A 23060-nucleotide genomic window follows, 5' to 3' on the forward strand; every position below is an offset into this window, starting at 1 on the left:
TTATATCTCCATTCCAGTCTAAATCCTGGGTATCTTAGAAAGATTGACAGTGGAAACATTATTTCATAGCTGTGGTGGGCTGACTTTGGCCAGCAGCCAGGCACCCGTCCATCTAGTCTCTCACTTCCTCTTAGCAGCAGAACACGGGGAGAAAATACAATAGAAAATCCTACAGACTGGAATAAAGACAAGAAGATAATTCTTGATTACCATAATAGGGGAAAAAAAAAACCCTGATTGCCATAAAATGTGGCATTCACATTCTCTGAAAAAATTCTTTTGCCCAAGATTTTTCTCTTGGGAAGATTTTTCTCCTGGGAAGAGGAAAACTATCCTTATCTCATTTACTTCTCCTGTGATTTGCTCATGTGGAATGTATTTGGAGATTATTTACCCACAGGTGATTGTTTCGTTGGATTCTGGTGTGAGTTGTTTGACTCACTGGCCAACCAGTGGCAAGCTGTGTTGTCAGGACTCTGGAAAGAGTCACGAGTTTTTTCATTATTATCTTTTTAGCATTCAGTAAGCATCCTTTCTGATTTCTTTAGTATAGTATAGTATTCTTTAATATAATATAGTATAATAAAGTAATAAATCAGCCTCCTGGGAACATGGAGTCAGATGCATCATTCCTGCCTTCGTTGGGGCATTCCCTGCAAATACAATAATAATAGGTAAAAAAATCTCCAGAGATGACTTTGGGAAAACTAATTTAATTTTTTGCCAATTAAAAAGAGCATTGGAAAGAGAGAAACAAAGACAACACCAAATCCACTATCCCTCTAACATTCTTTTTCATAGGGTCAACTCCACTCCTTAATTCCCAACTCCTATAACTCCTTCCACCACAGCCTGCATAGATGGAAGCACTCATTCCAGTCTTTCAGTTTCATTTTTATTTGGAGAGCTAAGTAGGCTTCTTGGTACAGTCAACTCCCCTGTCTGTTAAAGCTAGAAATTACAAAGCTAGACTTTAATGTGGAATAGCGTTTCAGTACAAAGGGATAGTCTCAGACTATTAGGAGGCCAAATACATTAACTAGTCCAAAAGATAGTAAATGAACTTGTAGTAATTTTTTTGAAAGACATTTAGGGACATGATTTTCTGGGCTTGTTTTGGAAAGTCATTTACTCCAGCATATTGTTTTTATAAACAAGAAAGAAGTCAGACTTCTTTCATTTTCACTGCTCTCTGTCAACTGTAAGAGCTTGGAAATGTAGGTATGCAAGATAATAAGATATGTAATTGCTCTTCTCATTGTTCTGACTCCCTATGCACTCCAGGAAGTTTGATCTGAGCAGTTCAACTTCTGGAAACCCATAAAATCCCTACAAATCCAGTGGGGAAATAAAAATATATTTTGTGAATTAATAACCTCCTAAAATTGGAAAGCAATATATGTTGGACAAGTTTTGGTTTAGTATTTGATTGGTGACAAAATTACTAAATCCTTGATTATTTTCCTTTTCAGAGCATACTCAATACTTTTAGATATCTTGAGACTGCAAAAGCTGACCATCAACAGCAGGTTTTTAAATATCACTGCTCTTCTGACAAGTAAGTTCTCCATTCCAGATTTTTTTTTCCTCTCAATATTCCTGACTTGTATTTTATTCTTGTATTTACTATATGGACTATCACATTCATTTTCTGAGCCAAGTAAACATGAGTGCAAATTGAACAGTATGGAATTGCTCTTAAATTTCCCAGCTAGAAGGAAACCTTTCAATATTACAGACAGAGCTGAGATAAAGCACTGACTCATCTATTTATCCCAACATGTAAAGCCAATGGAACTGTGGTCATATCTCTGGATGTTTTGGGAAACTTTTTTCCCATTAAAATATTTTTAGGATGGAAAAATTAAATCATTTAAATATTTGTATGTTCTTGCTGGACTTAGAGAAAGGAAGCTAGAAGAATTTGGAAACTTCTGGAAATAATAGTGTCTGAGGAGATACACTCTACATTTAGAAGAAAGAGTGTTAGAAGAACTGGAAAGGATTGAGAAAAGTGGAGCGGCAAAAGGTTTACATGGGAATGAGGAGGAAGAGGGTCCTTACTAAAAGGAATAGAAAAGAAAGTTCCTTTCTGTTCAGCTCTTGTTGAGGGAGAGCTTCAGAACTTATTAAAATTTTAGTTTTCATGTGCATAACGTTTAACTTTCATAAGAGACTGAATTTTAAAACACAAAGTTATTCTAAACAATGAAGTTCATTTATCCTAACTTCTTAAGTGAAAGATCTTATATATCCATAGACTGCTGCTCCAAAAATATCAAAGGAGATTCTCACAGCACTACTAAGTTTCATCTTTCTTTCCATTTTCATAAAATTTATGTAAATACTATGTTATTTGCTACATCTTGGAATATATTTCACTTACTTCAGTGTATCCAGTAGATTTTATGAAATGCAGTTCATGGTTACAGGTTGGTTGAGTTTTGACAATCATGTTTTATTATTCTGTGGATGATTGGTATTGAAATTTTAGGACTTTCTTTCTTTTTTGCCACTGCATATTTCTGAGATAAAGAAGAGAATACATTGAATTTAGTTCATACAGCATCAAATATTTCATGACCTTGTATATCATAATTAAGCATGTTTAGCTACCAGCAGTCTCAAAACAAAAGTCTTCTGATGTAGTACTTCTTATAAATGAAGAAAAAAGTGATACAAAGAATATGCACAATTTAATAACTGCCCATGGGAATAAAAATCTTTGGATTTATATTTATAAAACAGCTTCCTTCTTTCTTATTGCTTGTTTGGTTGCTTGTCAGGCATTTTAGCTATAAGCACACAGCCCAGCTTTTGAGTCTTATTTGGGGTCTTAAAGGATCCCAGGGTCATGGCTTTTATTTCTCGCTTCCCAGGAAGCAGAAGTACTGAATATATCACATATTACTAAGTGATCCACCTGTCTGCACTTCTGTGTGGTTCACTTTCCTGTTTGGGCCAGAACATGTCAGAGATGTGGATAACAATACAAGCTTCCATATCTACTTTACTGAGCACTCAGTTGTATTTTGCTGAGAGGACAGACAGGCTAGAGCCAGCAGCTTCCATTCTTCTTGGATTTGTCAGTGTGATGCAGTTTTGAAGCTCTGTCCTGTTTACCATGAAAAGCAGACCGTAAGGAAAATGAGGCTGTTTGGCACAATGAATCCAAGCTTAATAATTGAATTACTGAATCTCTGTGGCATTAAGCATGTCAGGACTGTGCACGAAACTGATTTATCGGTTCATCAACCCAGGAAATAAATAATAAACTCCAGTTAGTCTGAATAGAGAAAATTATAAATGGAGGGTTTAATTTTGAGATGAAACAGGGAGGGCAACTTCCAAGGAAGAGGCTCAATTTCTGCTTAGACAAATTAATTTATTTTCATTAACAACTTTGTGTTTTGAGGCAAATGCTACAAAAGCAAAGGAGAAGGATAGGCATATAACCACAGGTGAAGCAGTGGTGGTGGTATCTCCTTTTATTTTGTAGTATGACATTGTAATAGTCACAGGGTAAATCCCCTCTTCTACTAAATAATATTGGAACACAAACCTCTCACCTCTGATCGCAGTAGCTATCAGCTTCCTCCGTTCTACAGTATGACCAACAAAGTATTTATTAGAGTTTACTTCAAACTATTCAGTGTTCTCATAAAACATTATCCCTACACAATATCAATGGAGCGCTTGCTAAATGACAATAACTTAGAAAATACTTGGCAAGAGGAGTCGTAACTGAGGGAGAGTTTTTGCCGAAGATTTCAGCAAGGTTCACAATGAGATGTCCTCAGTATTTTGCAGACCACCTGGAAGCTGACAGAAATTCCTTGTCAATGAAATTTGCAAATGATACCAACAGTCCGGACCACTTGCTCCATCAAGCACCTGGGTTGCTTGGTAACCTCAGCCCATCTTTCTATAGCAACATACTGAATTTAGGGCTGAAGAGTTTCTCTCTTCATCGAGAGAAAGAGGAATTGTGTTTCAATGGGTCCTAGTCTTTGAGGGAAATATATCAGGAATCACAGCAGATAAGCAAGTTCACTGTAAAAATTGATAACATAGAGCAGGGGTTGTTGTTTTAGTTGTAAGTCTGACCTTGGTGAGACTGATACCAGAAGGCTGTGTTTTGGTGCTTCTGCTTTAAGAAAGAGTGCTGTAAAAAACATAGAGGGTCAGAAGAAATTATCACTCCATCTTTCTTCTGTGCATTTACTTTGTAATTCGTTTTCTGGAAAAGGGTTTGTTCCCCTCAGTTGATATTATTAAAGTATTCTGGCTTTCTGCCAAAGTGTAGCAGTAAATAAAATGGTGGTTGACCTCACTAGTTTGATAATCTAGACTGGGAAGAACAGTATTACCACAAAAAACAGTGTGTAACCTCCTTTTACATCATCTTCTCCCTGGTTACTGTATTGTTGACTGGCAGCATAATTCCTGTAGTCAAAATACTGATGGGAGAAAAACCTTTGATCACTATAATCAGTCCTGTTCCCCTGCTGTGAGAATATCATAGGACAGATCATTTTGACTGCTACTTTGTTTACATTAGGTACTTATATTAGTAAAAGTGGAACCTATATTGTCGCATTTAGGGAATTACATAAAAGTTCCTGATATATTTATTCAGATTCTTGACATTTGCTTTTTGTTTTCTTAGAAACCAATGAATGACATGTCATATTTTTATGTTTCTTTATTTATTACGTATATTAAGGTGATTTATTAGTCAAATTAGCCATTCTTTGTACTGAGTAAACAGATCAGTGTGGTTTTTTTCTGTGCCCTGAAAGATTTTAGAATTAGCAGATTTCAGTCTCTGCCATGGAGCTTTTCCCTACAGGAGAAAGTAAGATTTTCTGCCTTTATCAGCTCTCAAGAGATAACTGTGCATGAACTAGATATTGCATAAAGCTAACCTGAATAAAGTGAAGAAAATGCCTTCTTTGAACATGCAGACAAAGCTACAGATATCAAACTTGGACTAAGCACTTCTGTCAGAGGCTGTTTTCTCCAGTCTCTTAAACTCTCCCAGCTCAGTGGTTTGATGGTCAGCAAATATTTACCAACAGACACATAATACTTAAATATTGCATGTTATTTAATGTAAATCCAAGTTTGGAACCACATTGGTAAAAATTCATTTTTAATTTTAAATCATCTTGTTTGAAATGAAAGGATAATTTAAAATAAAAATATATATTTAAATTGAAAAATTGCACCTATTAAAAAAATACAAACAGCAGTTTCAGCAAAATCCATTCTTGTATTAAAAAATTATGCATGACTTACTTTGCAGGCTGCCTGCAGTACAATGGAAAATGAAGCAAGCAGCTCTACTTTGTATGGCTATTTGGAAACCCTGGAGGTGTTAAAGAAGTGAAATAGTGGCTTGCCTAAGGCAACAACTGTGTTAAACTTAGATGTTGATTCGTTTATTTAATAAGCATAACAAAAAGGCAAAATACTAAATGAATTATCTTAGTGAAAATAAACAGAATTATTACCATAAAGAAAACCAATATTATTTCTTATTTAGGGAATTTCAGAACTAGATGAAATGGACACTGAGATGTAAAGGGAACATATATTTTTTGTTTCAGCTTTTGAAGATAGCATCTGGGCAAATATATTTGAGTTCTGTTTGGTAGTTATACAATATGAAGAAAAAAGAAGCTAAATGTGCTTTTGATCTTTTGATTTCTTCCTAGAAATGCACCTTGAGTCTTAGGCACTACTCCAGCTCCCTAATGTAAAATTCTGTTCAAATGAGTGTAATGGATTTACTTCAGATACTTTTTCTCAGATTTCTAGCAGAATTTCTGCAGTAGAAGCCAAATGGTACCAAATTCTTTGCCGCAGAAAAAGGCACAGGAATATTCAGATGAGTGTAGAAAGGCTATAAATAAAAAACATTAGCCTCTGACCCCACAATTGTCCAGAAACAAGCACAATTATGTAGACAAATGGTGCTGATCACAATCTTCTTTCCCCACAGTGTGGCAATTGCCCAGCATAGAGCAACGCTGAATAAATAGATGTGACACCAGCAGGATGGAATATGCCTGCCCACAGTGAGATAGAGCAGGCATTGACTGGGCTGACAGCTATAACAAATAAAGATCTTGGCTCAACAGGAGATGTTGAGCACCTGTGACACTTGTCTTTGCTAATTCAGATTTTTGCAGTTGAATGCAGGAGTGAATATGAAGGGTCACAGTCACCTGGTTGGGGGCGGGGTGGGCAGCAGAGGGGCTGTCTGAATGAGAAAATCAGTTTTAGGGAACCTCTAATCAGTCAAGAAATGCCTGTGGCACCAGACACAAAAAAAGCAAAAGTTCAGATTTCAAATTGCATTCAGGGATTACCTGTACCCTCAAGATTTTGTTCTGGAGCATTCATTGCCTGCCTTTGCCACCTGATGCTGAACCCACAGGTAGCACCTTCTCTCCCTGCAGCAGTGGAAGCTCTTCACAGCCCTCCCTTCCTCCCCAGAAACGTGTCTGTGGCCCCAGGCCTGATCCTGATCCCTCAAGGGGAACCTTTGAGGGGACCCTTGTGTAATCCCCACTTTGAGGGGGCACTCTGCCGGATGCTCGTGGCAACAGGAGCAGTTAAGTGGGCAGGTCCTGATGGGGTATTGAGTGCCATAGTCTCTGCTCTCATCCTCATGGTTTCTCATTCCTTGAAAATCCCTTGGAGACAGGTCTGTCTAACTTCTGGCATCTGATGGATGGTCCTAAGTCATGCCATCATCTCACACTCTTCCAGCCAACATAGAGGAGGAGGGCAAGACCTTGAGAGATTCTGGTCCTTCCAACATGTCTAGTTTCTTCATGTAGTTGGCCAAAAGCAACTGTTCTCCAGAATTGGGAGCTTTAGATAAGTCCCTAAACATAGGCAGGATCACTGTGAACTTCAGTTCTCCTTGCTATAAGTGAAGAGTGCCCTCAGCTCCTTACAGTGCACTGGAGGAGGATGCTGCTCTGCTCCTGCTGCTCTGCTCCTGCTGCTGCTGCTCTGCTCCTGCTCTCCAGTGGGCAGAGGCAGCCGAGCCTCCCAGGTCTGGGCTCTCCCAGCCTTGCTCCTGTGGGCACAAATCATGGATGCCCCAGCAGCAGCCCTTCCAGTGAGCTCAGGATTCTGGGCTGAAAGCGTCTGCAGGGTCAGCGTGCCTGTGCCAGCCCTTTGGCTGAAGAACAGTGCTGCAGCACTCGCAACATTAAAAATAGAAGAAATCGATGTCGCTGCAGCTGGGATCCCTGGGGCTATGGAGTGTGTCTGTGACACCCTGCCCACAGCAGCTCCTCCTGGGGCTCTGGCAAAGGGCTGCAAGTTCCTGACCGACCAAAGAATCTGGGGCAGAGAGGGAGTGTTTGGTGTCTTTTTGAGCAGGAGGGCCATTTTTGAAGTATGATTCCCCCATTCTGATAGGACAGGGCAGGTTCAGTCCAGCTCAAGAGCAATTTGGCTAAATGCAGTCCTGTGTAGCTCAACATGCACAGTATTTTTATATTGTAGTAGCAATAACCAGTTAAAAGACAACATTTATTAGGCTGATACAGACACATTATTTGCCTGTCTTGTCAGGGTAGAAATGAGCAAAAAGCCAGAAGTACAGTTCATTAGGAAGGAACTAAGCCACATAATTTTCCTAAGAAAATTGGCTTTGTAATTTTTTTCTTTCTCTCTCTCTTTTTTTTTTCCTAATGTCCTTACTATTTACGAAGATTTATATATTGAATAGAAAGGGAAAAGAAAATATGTGAGTGTAATAGTATGAATTATTTTATGCTGCCATATGGAGTTCAACTGGTTTTAAAAAAAATGAGAAGATTTCCATTTCAATGCTATTTGTTTTATAATAGAAACTTTCCTTTTCTTCATCCTCCTACTTCCAGAAGGGTCTTACTCAGTGCATTCAATCCTAGCTGAAAGGTTACTGTTGTCCTACAAGAGAGACTCCCTTCCTTTCCTGTCACTCCTGGATGCTGTGAATAGGGTTCTGTTTCTCTGAGGCTGAGATCCATCAATGGGAAGGTTCACTGGGAGCAGCTGAGTATTGCCCTCCCCTCCTGGAGGTCAAGTGTGCCACCCCTGGATGCTGCAGAAATTGTGGGAGGAGACGTATATGCAACCCCACCAGCCCTGCTGGCTCTGACCCTGCAGCACTCAGCATCCTGATAACCCTTCCACTGCACTGTGTCATTAATGTAAATTAATTCAGTCTCTTTGATAAATAGTTCCCTAGATACATAATCTTTACTTTATATTAAATTTCTTAGCCTAGGCATTTAACATTTGTATTTGTATACACATTTTTCTTTGTGTAATCCTGACTTTGACAAGGCATTGATGAAGTAACATATCTTGCAACTAAGCAGTGAAGTAGTAGCCCTTTGAAGCAGTCAAAGGGCTGCTCATTGCAACTGAATTCTGACATTTCTAATCACAGTAATTACATTTCATTTTTGTTTAGTCTTATGGTATTCAGTAGGAGTTCTTATTGAGCGAAACTCAAGTCTATGCAAATAATGCTCTGGGCTGTTTTCTGTGATATTGGGAGAGGACATGCAGGAAGGCTGTTGCCATTCCAGCTTGTGCTGTGAAGAAATAAGAGACTAATTAACCAGTATGAAATGGAGACAGGACTCTACTTGGTGATTTCATTGGTTTGTGATCAGAGACCTTTGGCTGCACTGGATGGTTTGAGCCAGAGTAGAGCAAAGAGCAGCAAGTCCAACACTAGAGGAGGATTTGAGCTCTAAGAGGAGTGCACAGTCTCAGACCCCTTGGCAGTCACATTTATGAAGAGATGGCCTGTACTGCAAGAAATGGCTGTGAGGGCATAAAGGGACTTTTTTCTGCTTGTATTTTCATACTTCCTAAATTAAACTGTGCCTGTGTGCCTTTACAAGCATCTCTCTCTCTCTTCACTTGCTTATAAAAACTCAGACTAGCTCCAAGATCTTGCTATTAATAGGAAACAGTAAGCATATTTGAAGGAAAGAAACAAGAAAGACTTATTACCTGCAAGTAAAAGCTCAGAGGGAATAGGATATAAACAGCACAGAAGAAATCTTTAGAGAGTCTGCCTTCTAGTGCTCAGCATGCTTTTACTCAGTGTCTGCAAAAGGAGATTTGGGGCAAAGCTGAAAACACTCAAGAGGCAGAGCAGAGATTGCACATGTAACATCAGGGAGCTTCTGTCAAAATTAGAAGAGTTTCTGAGGAAAAAGGAATAAGAATACATAAATACTGTTTTGCAAAACAGCTACATCAGTTTAATTGTAGCCTTTCAAAACATCTAACCTCAAACAGACAAGGAGCCTCAGAAGTTTCATGCTGATGATTTGAAAGTATTATAAGGTTGCCAACAATCTGTTAATTTTGGCTTAACTGTAGTGTTTTTTATCCTTAATTCCTGGTAATATTTTCCATGTATTGCCACAGAAAAGGACAGACTAGAGACTCCTAAAATGGGACTCTTGTAAGGCAGTGAGAGTGTACATATCAAAATGACCAGAAAGGGACGAGTCCCCAGCAAATTAAGAATGTGTATTCACTATGCTTGTAATAATGATAGTATGTTTTATAACATTACATTTAAGCAATTGTTATTTCAGTCTTATGGAGCAAAGAGTGCAATCACTGAGATTTGGATAGTGGACTTAATTGACACTGCTTGAAGAATATTCACAGCCCTTCAATAGCTGGTATTATCCCTCCCCTTATTCTATGTGATTGTTTTAATTCAAACTAGCTCCCTGCTTTTTGCATAGAATTATTGATGAAAATATTTCTTTCTTCTGCAAATGATTAGCTAAATCATCCTTTTATTTACAAGCAACACTGTATCCCTGTGCCCTAAATCTTGCTAGTTGGAAGAGTGGGAGGGGAAGCAATTTAATTAAGTTAACTTTATTGACACACTGGAGCTGCTGTTTAATAGCATGGCTCCTTGGAGTGTAGTGCAGGTAAATTGAATGAATGCCACAGAATATCACTTCCCTGCATTGCATATTTCAAAGCTCTGCCAGGCAGTTTGGGATGAGCAGCCAATCAGGAAAAAGGTTTTCCCAGCCTTGCTGGTGCGGCTGGCATTTCCCGTTATGCTCCGAACGAGGTGCCAAGTGTTCCCCATGCGTTCCCCTGAGTGTATTGAGAGGAATAACTCTGGGACTGTGTGTTGTGCTCAGCTGCTGCATTTGGAAGGCAACTTGGTGGATTGGCTCTTCAGCCATGTATCCAAAAATGCCTTTTTATGAAGGAGGAAAGCTAGCGTGTGAGTCTGAATGAAAGTGCTGTGAGTAAACTATTTAATATTAAAACCTTGATACACTCATTCTGCATGAGAAATCAGATTCTAGAAGGAGAAGAGATATTTTCTGGAGCTGTGGTTTTCATTAAATACTTGGGAATAAAAAGAAAAATTGCAAAACTTCTTTGTTTAGCAGTTTTTTGATAAAACAAAAGCTGCAAAGACTTCCACTGTGTATACAACTATGCCTGGTACTATTTCAGTTACTGTTTCTGTTGTTAACATCTTTGTCCTAATGTCTTATTGGTATATAAAATGAGTACAACTGCTCTTCCGCAGCTGACTGGAACACACACCCTTTTCTGCTCTGTTCTTCAACACTGCCCACTGAATGATAAAAGACAGTATTCCAGTCTGTTGCACCTGTACTTTCAATCACTTCTTTTAAAAGTCAAGCCAGATACATAGTTCTGCAATGTAACAGCAACTTCCTACAACTTTTAACCCTTAGAGAGTTTAATTTTCCTTGATTAAGCCTGAGACCCAAAGACCCAGTTTTACAGTTTTGCATGAATAATTAAATACAGCCACTCAGCTACTTTATGTTTCACTACGGAAAATAAGAGGTAGAACTTTAATTACAATTCATGCTTTTCTCATACTCATTCAATTCAATGTTTGAAAAGGTTTTTGTGTAATTTTTTATCTAGAAACAGTTTTTTCTTTACATCAAATGCTGGTTTTTATTTTATATGATGGTGAGATGACAGAGCTGGGTTGTAGGGGAGGGGTGTTCTTTCTGGTGTGGACCAGAGCAGTTTAGAGACACAGGCAAGTTTCAAGCATGTAAGTCCTTCTTTAAATCAGACTTGTGCACCTTCTAACAATCCCATTTAAAGAGTTGCACTGATTTTTGCCCCTATGGCAGGCTGATGATGAGACTGACTGTCTTTTAGAATGTCATTTTTCATGGCACACAGACACTTTTGGGGGTGGATGGCCCTTGGGGCAATCATTGTCAGTTCCTCTCCTGACCTTTATGCCCTAATATGCCACAGACATCCTCAGAAGTGTTGCCAGGTGCTTTTCATATAGAAACCCAAGCTGTGGTGCAGCCTAGTGAAACTCTAGGCAGTCAGAATCTGGCCCTCTGCTCTGAGCTCTGGCCCATGATGTGAAGTCCAGAAGGTTAAACTGCTTTTAATTCAATGTTAGATTAACATGGCTTTTGACTGGCACTGTGTGTTTGTGCGTTTGCAGAAAATTATGTTGTCTTGCATGAGTAACCCTGAGCAATTTACTAGCTGATATTCTTTAGTGCTCTCTTACTTTACTTTCATTAATCGTGTGCTTTGGCAGCCATTGCTTGAAGTCCATATTCCATATTTGTGCAGAAAACTGCAGTTTCTATGCTAATGATTGTGTCTGAAATGAAAATATTCTGAAAGCCTTATTGTGTGTCTAATAGAATGAGAAGAAAACATATTTCCATTATGCCACCCTACAGTTCCTTCCAAGCGCAACAGAAAAATCACAGTGACTGTCATAAGTCACTGTTTTCCTGCATAAGAATGCATATTATATTTTTAGGTGAAGTTCTTTAAAGGTGTTAAAATACAAATACATGTAAAGTGTCTTCATTTTAGTTTTACTTAATTACAGTTTATAGGACCATTAAATCAAGTTTTCTAATACTATTTATTTAGTATGTTTGATTTTTAATTTATACTTATTTAAGGTATGTGCATATTAGTACTAATATAAATAAATATCTGCTAATTGATGGTTCTGGGTGGGGCACAGAATTCATGCTGAATGCTATTTTCTGTAGACTTCTCTGTGTATATTTTTTGGTGGCAAAATTCAACTTAAGCATCTCCCACCCCTCTCCACAGCCTTCCACCTATCTCTGCCCCTTTCCTTCCCTTTGTGCTGGCATAGTTTTTTGTAGGACTGAACTCTGAACTGGGTTAGTAACCTTGGAAGGTTACCCATCTTCTTTCTTTTTCTCAAGATCCTTTACAAGGCAGAGCAATGTGCTCATCTGGTTGGCAATGTAGCCTCCAAATCATTGCTCCATTGCAACTGAACAAGCATCCTAGGGAAGTGAGCTGACTCAGTTCAGGCAGCCAGGGAAAAGTGCCCATCAAACCATCACTGGGTTTTAAGGCATGCCATTTGCTTGATACTTTAGCCTGTAAACTCTACACAGACACACTTAAGTAATAGTAATGGTGTTTTTTCTGAACTAAATTTTTGCTGAAAACTTTCACCAGTACAGAAACAACATTTAGGGTTATATTTAGTTTTTGAAATTTGGAGGTTTTTATGAGTTTGGAGAATTTTAACGCCAAAGACTGGGGAAAAGCTTACGTTAGTGCACTTATACCACAGATAAGGGTCATTTGTTTATCTTAGAATTGAGTACAATAAATTTATACTTTCTATATTTAAAAGAGTTTGCTGCTTTCTAGCTGGTTTTGGGTTTGTTTGTTTTGGCTTTTTTTCGAGTACAGTGTATATCAAATGGATAGAAGTAACACACTGTAACATTTTCCCCCCAGATACTAAAAAATATTTTTCCTGTGGTTGGGCTTCCCCACACCTAAGGGACACTGAGGCAGAAGTTTTATAGCTGCAGAGGGATGTCATCTTCTATGCTCCAGCTGTTCTGCCTAAAGACATTCCTGCTTTCCTCTGCCACAGCCACCCAGCAGCTGGCAGTGCTGCCCTTCTGGAGTGGCTTGCATAACTACTCCTTAGCCTGAAACCTGCTAACTCAGCCAAGCCAGTTCAGATCCACAGTTCACACTGCTTAAAATAATCTGGCTCATTTTGCCTTGAGCATTTTAGAGAGCGTTCATGCAAACCCCTTTGTTGGCACAGCTGTGGGGCAGGGTGTAAAAAACAGGGAGAAGTAATGTTGTCAAACCACTGATAAATTTGCTATTCCCTAAGTCTGAATCACTTTAAACACAAGAGAAGGTGATAGAAGTGGCTGCAGCTTGGTTGTGTCCAGCAGACTTGCATTCAGGCATGATGCTGAGCATGCAGCAATAATAAATCTTATTAAGACTAGAGCTGGCTTATGCATTCATTTTGAGGTTGGTTTTCTTTACTTCACATTAATTGATTGTTCATTTATTTAAGTAAGTAGAGATCAATGATGATGCGTCGAACTGTTGCTACACAGGAGACAAAACTTTGATTTAGACTACATCACCTCAACCAGTTAGAAACATAAAAGTTGATTAGGAGGTGCTCTCAGCAGCTCATGAAGCTTAACCTGGCAGCAGACAGCTAATGCTCCATAATCCCAGCTATGGAAAGGCCTAAGGAGTTTGAAGAGTTCAGTTTGGTAATTTACTAGGAAATCCCTGCTCATTCCTCCAGAAGAAAAATTAAGTATATGGAGAAGATAACATGGACACTCAGGAAGAACCCAGGTGCTGAACAGGATTGATTAGTTTCATTGACCTCAGTCAGAAGCCTGTTGTTGCAATATCTAAGTGGATTGTCTGCCTTATTGTGTATTACCATGGAAGGATGGCAGCACCAGAGTCACAACAAGAAGATCCATCCTATGCTGCAAGGTGTATCATCAAAAAAATTGCTGTTTAAATTCTCTACCAGTAGATGACAATAATCTTTATGAGTAGAATTAACAAGAGAAGCAGGAGAAGAAATGTAGTTTCTCGGCTTGGAAGTAACATATGACAATTAATTAAACTCACTGGGTTTTGACCTTAAATAAGAGAGGTTAAATAAAATGATTGAGAGGAACCATGTTCCATTGCATTGTAGCATTTCAAAAACCCTGTCCACAGGAGAGAGGAAAACATCACAGGAAGGAAACCTTGTCATTAAAAAATCCAGGAAGTCTGAAGGTAGTACACTACACCTCTGTAGTACATTGGCAGTGGAGATATTCTGATTCAAAAAAGTACTTGAAAAGCACATCTGTCAAGTCAGACATGGTATTTTAAAGACTTTTATTGAAGCACAAAAGGCCGGCAATAACCAATATAATAATTTCTGCCAGAGAATAGGAATTAAATAGTCATTTCAGCATTTTATTTTATGATCATCATTAACTGTCTTCTGCACCCAGGTTATTAGATATCCCTTAGCTGTCATCTGCATCCACAGAATCACAGAATCAATTAGGTTGGAAAAGACCTCTGAGACCATTGAGTTCAATCTTTGGCTGAACACCACCATGTCAACTAGGCCAAGGCACTGAGTTCTGCATCCAGTCTTTCCTTAAACACTTTCAGGGACACTGACTCCACCACCTCCCTGGGCAGTACATTCCAATCTTTAATCACCCTCTTTGTGAAGAAAGGTTAATTGGACACAAAGAGAGCTGCTGGGTTGTTCTTAAAACCTGTCCCATTCCTTGGCCTTGAGGAGAGGCTGAGAGAATGAGTTGGGGGAAGAAAATCATATTCAGATGGCCTAATTTCCATGTAAATTCCTGTGTCAGATGTTACCTAAAATTTTCAAGTCAATTAAGAGGAAAGAATTAGATGCAGAAGCGAGTGTTCTTATAAAGGCCCTGTGACAATGGTTGATAGCTGGTACATAAAGAATAATATCTAAATGTAAGCAAGTGTCACTCGGCTACCTTCTTCTTGGACTGGTTTATTAATGGAAGATATGGGAAATGTAGGAATATCAGTGGTGCCACTTTAGCACAGCAAATTCACAGCTTTATTTGTGTTTTAGATTACCAGTCACAGACTGTCATGGTGCTCTGACTGAAAACAAAAAGTATCTTGTTAATCTGTGTGTGCTAATAAATTTTCTGTGTTGCAGAACAGGAATATAATCTTGAATAATTCTGCTCTTGTAATGTGTATAATTTCTACTCTAGGTAACTAATTATTTTAGCAATAATTATTGACATTTTTAAAGATTTAGGTTATAAATGATATTTGGAAGTTATAAATACTTATTGAAAAAAAGAATCCACTGAAATATGTAGCCATAAGTACTTTATACATTTCCATGTGGAGTGGATGCAATAGCCGTAATTCTAGTTAAGTTAAAGTTTGCCTACATACTGTTCTATTTAATGGGTTTTAAATCTAAGAGTAATCAAAAAGAAAAACTTAACGTTCTGTCTCTAGATTTTCTGCTTTTTATTTCAGATTCCACTCTATAGCTCCATTGTGGCAGAAAAGGGATGCTTTTATGCCTGTGCTATAAGTGTATTCTGAAGCCCCAGGCCTTGCTCAGTAGAACTAGTTCTGATGCTTCAATAACTTAAAAGCAAATCTAGCACTGGCAGAGGAGGGGAAAAACACTTTTTGTGAAGTCTGCCCCCAAATATGTTTCCATCAGTCTGGAAGAGTTTTAGGGATGAGCAAGACCCACTGTTTACCATGGAGCCGCAGTTGTGCATGTCACTTACAGGATGTGTTCTTGGCTAGAATAGTTCTGTAGGTTATGGGACAATCAAAAGAATGGTGGCCCTTTGCTTCTGGGGCACCTGCTGAACAGACTTTACTGTAGACTCCATTTAGATCTTATTTAATTATAAAATAATAGAATATGCTGGGTTATATGGTACCCATCAAGATCAAGTCCCACTCCCAGCCCTACACAGGACACCCTAAGAATCCCACCAAGTGTGATTCTTACATGACAAAGATTTTCCCTACATGAAGTACTGGAAAATATAAAAGTTGTTGTTTTTCACCCTGGTGTATATCCTCCATCAAAAGGAACAGCATAAACAGGAGTCAGGATGGGATTAAAAGGAGAAGCATGGAATGACTGGCAGTGCTATGTAGAAGTAGCATAGCAGAGACTATGGGAAGAGAGAAGATGAACAGGAGGGAGGGCAACTATATGAGTAGCCCTCAAAGAGGAGAAAAGAGATCAATAGACTGGGGCAAGGGAAACACACAATGATAGAAGGGCCAGAAAACTGTTAATGGAAAAATGAGAACAGAGAAGAAAAAGAGATGGCACATTTTGTGATTTAATGTAAGGCCTAATGTGCCAGGTACTCAGAAGAATTTTTAATCTAAATAAGGCAACTGAGTCATCTTCTTAACCTGAATTCTCTAAGTGTTCCCTTATATCCAGATGAATGTATGTGTCATCTCATAATGTGATTATGACAGAAGATGCAAGCAAAGCAGGTTTGAACCCAATATCTGTAGCATATAGGGACAGCTCTTAGGAAACATGGGAACAGATGGAAAGCCAGTGAACATACCCAACTTTTAAAGCAGAATGCTTGAGAAAGCTGCTTTTTTGTTTGAAATACTACTTAAAGATCAGTGCACACATACACACAAGCACACGCACACACACACACACACACGAAGAGACACACACACACACACACAGCCCCTTTCACTTTCCTACTCAAAGAGGGAGAATTGATAGCTTTGTCCTTTGGGTTTAGTCACATTTCAGCTCAAGAAGCTATGCAGATCTAGATCCTGTAATAATTTTTTAGCTGTGAGGGATACTTTGCCTACTTACCTTATAAGCAGCCGGGTGCAGCACAGATATTATTCAGTCAATTTTTCTGCAGAAAAAAAATAAATCATAAATTCCTGACAATGAGCAAAAAAAACTTAAGGCAACATCCATTTAGTTGTGTTCATTTAGTGTGGCTTTATAAGACACTGTACAATATTGCAGCTTGCTGCTCCTCAGTAATGTTTCATATCTCATTTATGCTGTAGGGGTGAATTTGATTTCTCTATCTGCTACCCTACCCCTGCACCCATGTGTGACATTTAACTGCATTGCTTTGGCTAAAATTACCAAAGTAATTTCTGTAATACAGTCCTTAATGGCACTCTCAGATTTAAGGTGAGATTGTTTCTAAAAATACTTTTATATAACTCGAAGAAGAAAATGTTATAGAAACTGAAATTTTGACCATGTTCCCTACAGGTTTCCTTACTTTAAGGCATACATGCTGCACTGTTTGCTTTTCATGCAAAAACTACTGTGAGAAGTATAGGCACAGATTAGTTCAAATAATTTTATTCATCAGCTATGTGTGGAAACACAGGATACTGAGAGAGCCATCAGTAGGCTAAGAGATTATTTAAAGTGATACTGCCAAATTCTCAAGTGCCACTTCAGTATGTTAGTGGATTAGTGTTTAATCATTACTTTAAAATATGTTGCAGATTCCAAAGTGGTCTGCTTTACAAGGGGAGCATTTTGAAAAACTGAAAATGGAAAGGCTAGATAAGAACGCTGCCTAGATGCTGTACAGGTTGTAGCTCAATTCAGAATCTGAAATGAGAGCTGGTTCCCTCCCTCCCAATAAGGTTTGTGTGCCTGTGTGATATAACAATATGTAGTGAACTATAATGTCTGGGAAACTAAGGTAACAAATTAATGGCTATAGTGATTCAAAAGTCCGTTGATCTTTCTCCCTGCCCAAGATGGGGATGGCAATGTGAGCTATTATCAATGTAACATTTACTGGAAAAAAGCAGGGCTAGGGGAAGTTACAATTAGAGCCGTCTTCAGTTTTTGCAATATTAAAATATAGACGATGAATCACACTCAATGTAGATAAACCACTTACCTTCATAATGCTGATGTAGGATGGGAGCAAAAGCTCTCCATTCAAATATCCTGTTGGATGCCTGTATCCTATCCGACAGGCAGTAATCAGGGCAAAGCACTACTGAAATTAATTCCTATAATACTGAGGGGTTTAATGAAAATCCTGATGACAAATTGTCTTTGTTGTTCTGCTCACCGTTTTCTCTCTTGTATCCTAGGTTAATTACAGGGCATTTTAAGATAAGCCTTTTGAGCATACTATACATGTAGAAGGAAAAGTAAAATGCTGTCAGTTTCTGAAACCCAGACTCTCACAAACACATATGAATTTAATTCCAATAGTATTTTAATCTGATGGTTCATCGTTTATATTTTTACCTGTCAAACACTCATTTAGCTTCTCTTAGCATAACAGGTGGGAGCAAAAAACCAGTATTCTCCCTCTTGCTTGTCTTTTGTAAATAAAATGAAAGAAGCAGTAATTGCACATCTCACAACCCCATTTAGGACTAAAAACCACAATTACAGAATGTTTAAATTAGGCACTTCTGTGAGTTGCAAAGCAGGCAAGACAAGGTTGCTGAAAAGTGAAACAGATGTTGATAGGCAGCAAGCAAAATTCATGGAATGCTGAGTTGGGAGGGTTCTTTGAAATCTCTCTTGATTTTGTTTTCCAGCCATATTGTCAGACTTCTTCATGGATCATTATTTACCAATTAGTATTTAATATCATAAATAATATAAATTATTTATAGCCAATAAGCATTAAACATCTCTACTCCATTACTTTTCATTTCACCTTAGTGAATGAACACAATTAAGTGAACTATGGCTCTTTGTAAAAGTTCAGTTGCATCTAAATTGACTTTGATAGAGAAAAAATTTTCATTTAATTTTTTTTTACACTTTATTTTTTTGAGAATCTTTTGTCTGAAATGAATAAATACTTTGATCAAAAACTCAAAGTTTTCAGAATGATAACAGCAAATGAAAATAGAGGGTTCAACAGCTCATTCTGCAAGCTATTCAGCAAGTTCCCATGGGAGACTGTATGGAAGGGGAAGGGGAAGGGGAAGGAAATCATGCAAGGATGCTGCTCTCTGAGGTCAATATTCCAGACCTGGGCTCAGCCCAGCCCACAGCCATGAGTCACACAGGCACAACAGACTGACAGGGAGCTCCATCTTCTCTCCAGTTCAAAAGGCAGAGGAGGCCAAAGAGGGCTACTCAGGAGCAGGGCATTGTTGGTCATGTAGGCAGGGAATTATTAGGAAGTCAGAACTCAGCTGGATTTGAAATTGGTGAGGAATGGAAATGGCAACAAGAAGAATTTATAGAAGTAGAAGCAAAAGGAGGTCTAAGGAAGATGAGGGGCTATGAAGCAAGGCAGCCGACTTGGAGCACACAGAAAAGCTGAGCAACCCAGCATCTTCTCCTTGGTCTTTCATTCTGTCCCCATACCTCCCAGGCAGAACCTGGGAATAGCTCATTAGTGACCAAGTAAGCAAACTGGACACACACACAAGGCCATGGGACAAGAGAGAATGTATCCAAGGATATGGAGAAAAGGAGCTAAGGCCATTGCAAGGACTGCTTTGTATCTTCTTCAAAAGGTCCCTAGGAATCAGGAGAGGATCCTGAAGGCTGGCAAGTGTTACATGTACATGGGCATGAAGGCAGATCTGGGGAACTATTTGCTGATAGAGCTCCCTTCAGTTTCCAGGATTTTGGAGGAAACCTTCCACCCTTATGAAAACCATGTGCAGTCACAAGGAGGATGAGAAGGCGATTTTGAACAGCATGGATTCACAAACTGCAAATTGTGGCTGAATAGTCTGAGTGCTTGCTCTGAGGAGATGTCTGGCTTGATGGATGAAAGAAGAGGTTATTTATCTTGGCTAATGCAAGGCCTGTTGCATGGTATTCCTACAGCCAAATTGGTGAGGCAGTGACTTGAGCAGTGGACTACAAGGTGAAGGCACTATTGGCCATATCATGAGGCTCCAAGAGTTCTGATCAGCTGTAAAATGTCCAAATGATGAGTGATTTCTAGTAACATCTTTCAGGAACTAACACTAGTGCGGACATGCATTCATGCCTTCACTGCAGATGTATCCAGTGGGATGAAATAAAGCCCTCAGCAAGTTCACAGATGATACCTGATATGGGGAGCAATTAATGTGCAGGGCTAGCATTCAGAGCATTCTCAACAAGCTGGAGTATAAGTCTGGCAGAAACTTTTTTAAGTTCAGCACAGGCCAATGCAAATTCCTGATCATGCAGCAGGACAGGCTGGGCACCAACTGGCTCCAGAGCAGCACAGCATAAAAAGTCCTGGGTGTCCCAGTAGACAAAAAAACTCCAATGTGAGTCAGCAGTGCATCCTGAAGGTGAGCACCATCCTAGGCTCCACTAGCAAGAGAGTAGCCAGCAAGTTGGGAAAAGTGATTCTTTGCCCTCTGCTTGGCCTAGTAAGACTACCTGGAGGACTGTGCTCTGTTTTGGATTTCCCTGTACGAGATGGACACTGACATAGTGGAATGAGTCCCTTGGAGCACCAGGCGGCCAGAGCACACGATATACATGGAGAAGCTGACAGAAAAAGGGTTCTTCTGGCTGAAGGTGAGAATAAGGGGGGAACCTAATTGTTTTAACCTACCCATTGGCAATGTACAGATGAGATTAAGTCAAACACTTCTAGGTAGTGCAACACAATAGGACTAAAGGCAGCAGCCCCAAGTCACAACATAGGAAATTTTGTCTAAATATCAGAAAAATCTTTCCTTTCTTGTGTGTGTATGTGTGTGTATATATGTGTATGAAATACCGGCACAGGTATCAAGAGACTCTGTGGCATTTCCATTCTTGGAGACAAGACAAAGCTCTCTGTGCAAGTGTCGAGGTTTAGGGCAAATTAGGAGGAGAATTTCCAAATTAGGGCTCCTCCAGTAAGCAAACCCACACAGCCCCTCCCCCCAACCGGTTCGGGAAGGATTCCTCGGAGAGGAGTGGAAAGAACCTGTTTATTTAACAGGCACAGCACCCCCCAGCACACAAAATGAACAATACCGGATGACACCGCTCTGAAAAAAGATGACAAATTCAGAAAGTCTCTCTTGGGGGGTGGTCACTCTGTTCTCAGTCCCTCCGGCGCTGGGGCTGCTGCTGCAGGCTACAAGGTGCAGGATCTTGGTGTTTCTCAGGTCCCAGTCCAGAGCAGGTTCGAAATGATCAGAAAAAGGAAAGGAGAAACAGTCCAGGAAGAAATTGGACAGTTTAGCTGAACTAGCTAAAGAGCAAAAGCAAGCAGAAGCGAAGCAAGCAAGAGCGAGAGAGCAAAAGCAAAAAGCAAAAGCCGCAGTCCCTGTGTCCCGCCAGGCTGATAAGAAAACCAAAACAAAACTTTCCCTCTTCAGAGCCGGTCTTAAAGGTACAGAATATAATATCCAACATTAACAGAACACATGAATGGGGATACAAGCATCATAACGTCACCCTAGGACAGCAAGCTCCTGAGCAACCTTTGAACTCAGATGTAATTTCAAAGCTAATCTTGTTCGGGTAGGCCCAGATGAGCACCAAAGACACCTTCCAACCTGCTACTTCCAATAGAATTTGGTATTGCTTACATAAATGGCTGCTTTAATGATTCAAACAATATTCCTGGGATACTCTGTATTTTGAAGAAAAAGAACAGTGAAAATACAGATCATTATTATTACAAAAATGTAGGTCATTACTGCTAAGAAATATTGTAGGGGTGATCATGTACACCAGGATGGCAGGATAGATTGTGGGTTTTTACTAAACAGACTGACTTATTGTTCCTTACAGAGATACCATCCCTCACCATTAATTATCTTTTCCATAGATCCTTATTTATATGTTTTTACTTCAGGTGAGTCCCTTGGGGCCTAGAAGATAAGGTGTATTTTCTTTGTGACCTTATAATCTCTCTTCCATTTCATTTTCCTAATAATTCATAATATTCCTTTTACATTAGGCTGGTGTTTTTATAGAATGGTAAATGGTTTCACCAGTTGCAGTTTCCATATTTCAGATTTGTAGCAGCTCACTTACAGCTCATCACTGGGTATGTATAGTTAGGACTCTTTGGGCTTTTTTGTTCCAGATTGAATATTTATCAGCATTATTCTTGGTCCACACTTTTATCACCAATCACAAAGAATTGAGATTATTCTGCAATTTTTCAGACATCTTTGGATTTACTACATTAAATAATCTAGTATGATTTAATCTCACCTCACTATTCAGCCTTAACCAAATTACTGAGGACTACTCTGAACAGTGAATTTCCCTACACTAGAAATCTCTCTGAATTGTGAAGAGTGACCATTTAATTTTCTGCTCTGTGTTTCCTACTGTCTAACCAGTAAAGGGATTCTGCCCTGTAAAGAAAGTTTCAGCCTGGGAATATCCAAAGTCTATTCCATAGTGCTCTTTACACCTATCTAAAGAATTCTTTTCACTTTGCTGAGGTAGAGTCTGATCTTATTTGGGTTCCCCTTTCATATCCAAGTTACTTATCAGCCCTACAGACATTCTGGTAGACTTCCTGTCTTGGAAGTGCTTTAAAAATATTTTATTATTATTAGTTTTATGCCTTTAGAAACTTGCTCTTCAAAGTAATTTTTTTTGGCTGGACTTACTAAATTTAACTTTCCAGAGTTGATATTCTTTTCTGTTTTTCTGGTTGGGAAACTTCCACTTTCAGAAGAGCTTCTAATAATCACCATTACTGTGCTGTGTATTGAAATGGTGCAGAATAAATGAGAACTCTGGGGAGTTTCTCTTTCCACATTTCCCGCCTTTCCCTCCAAAATGACCTGACATTAACGGAAAGAGGATTTCGATTAGATGTAAGGAAAAAATTCTCTACTGTCAGGGTGGTGAGGCACTGGAACAGGTTACCCAGAGAAGCTGTGGTTGCCCTATCCATGGTTGTGTTTAACAACAAGTTGGATCATGCTCTGAGCAACCTGGTTTAGTGAAAGGTGGCCCAGCCCACAGCAGGAGGTTTGGAACCAGATGGTCTTTAAGGCCCTTCCAACCCATTCTATGATTCTATGATTTTATGTAGTTAAAATTATTAATTTTTTACCGTTCTTTTTGTGAATTGCTTTCTCTCTATTTAGTGCCTCCTCAGAAAAGGCCCTAAAACATGCAGGGAATGCTCATAAAATTCAAGCCATGGGAAAAAAGAAAAGGAGAAAACATT

The 23060-nt window shown here is 39.1% G+C and overlaps 1 protein-coding gene across 15 annotated transcripts in view; it reads left to right on the forward strand.

The window, feature by feature from the left end:
* Positions 1-23060, forward strand: part of LOC118700163 (poly(rC)-binding protein 3-like) — a 500974-nt gene that overhangs the window by 327502 nt on the left and 150412 nt on the right. For 14 of the 15 annotated variants that reach the window (XM_054516993.1, XM_036404537.2, XM_036404527.2 and 11 more), the window contains one exon: positions 1473-1558. The exons of the other annotated variant lie outside the window; for it this stretch is intronic. The gene's annotated coding sequence lies outside the window, so the exon portion shown is untranslated. The remainder of the gene's footprint in view (positions 1-1472; positions 1559-23060) is intronic. 15 annotated transcript variants of the gene reach the window in all.

The sequence above is a fragment of the Molothrus ater genome, chromosome 1 (assembly GCF_012460135.2).
Source record: "Molothrus ater isolate BHLD 08-10-18 breed brown headed cowbird chromosome 1, BPBGC_Mater_1.1, whole genome shotgun sequence".
Classification (NCBI taxonomy): Eukaryota; Metazoa; Chordata; class Aves; order Passeriformes; family Icteridae; genus Molothrus; species Molothrus ater.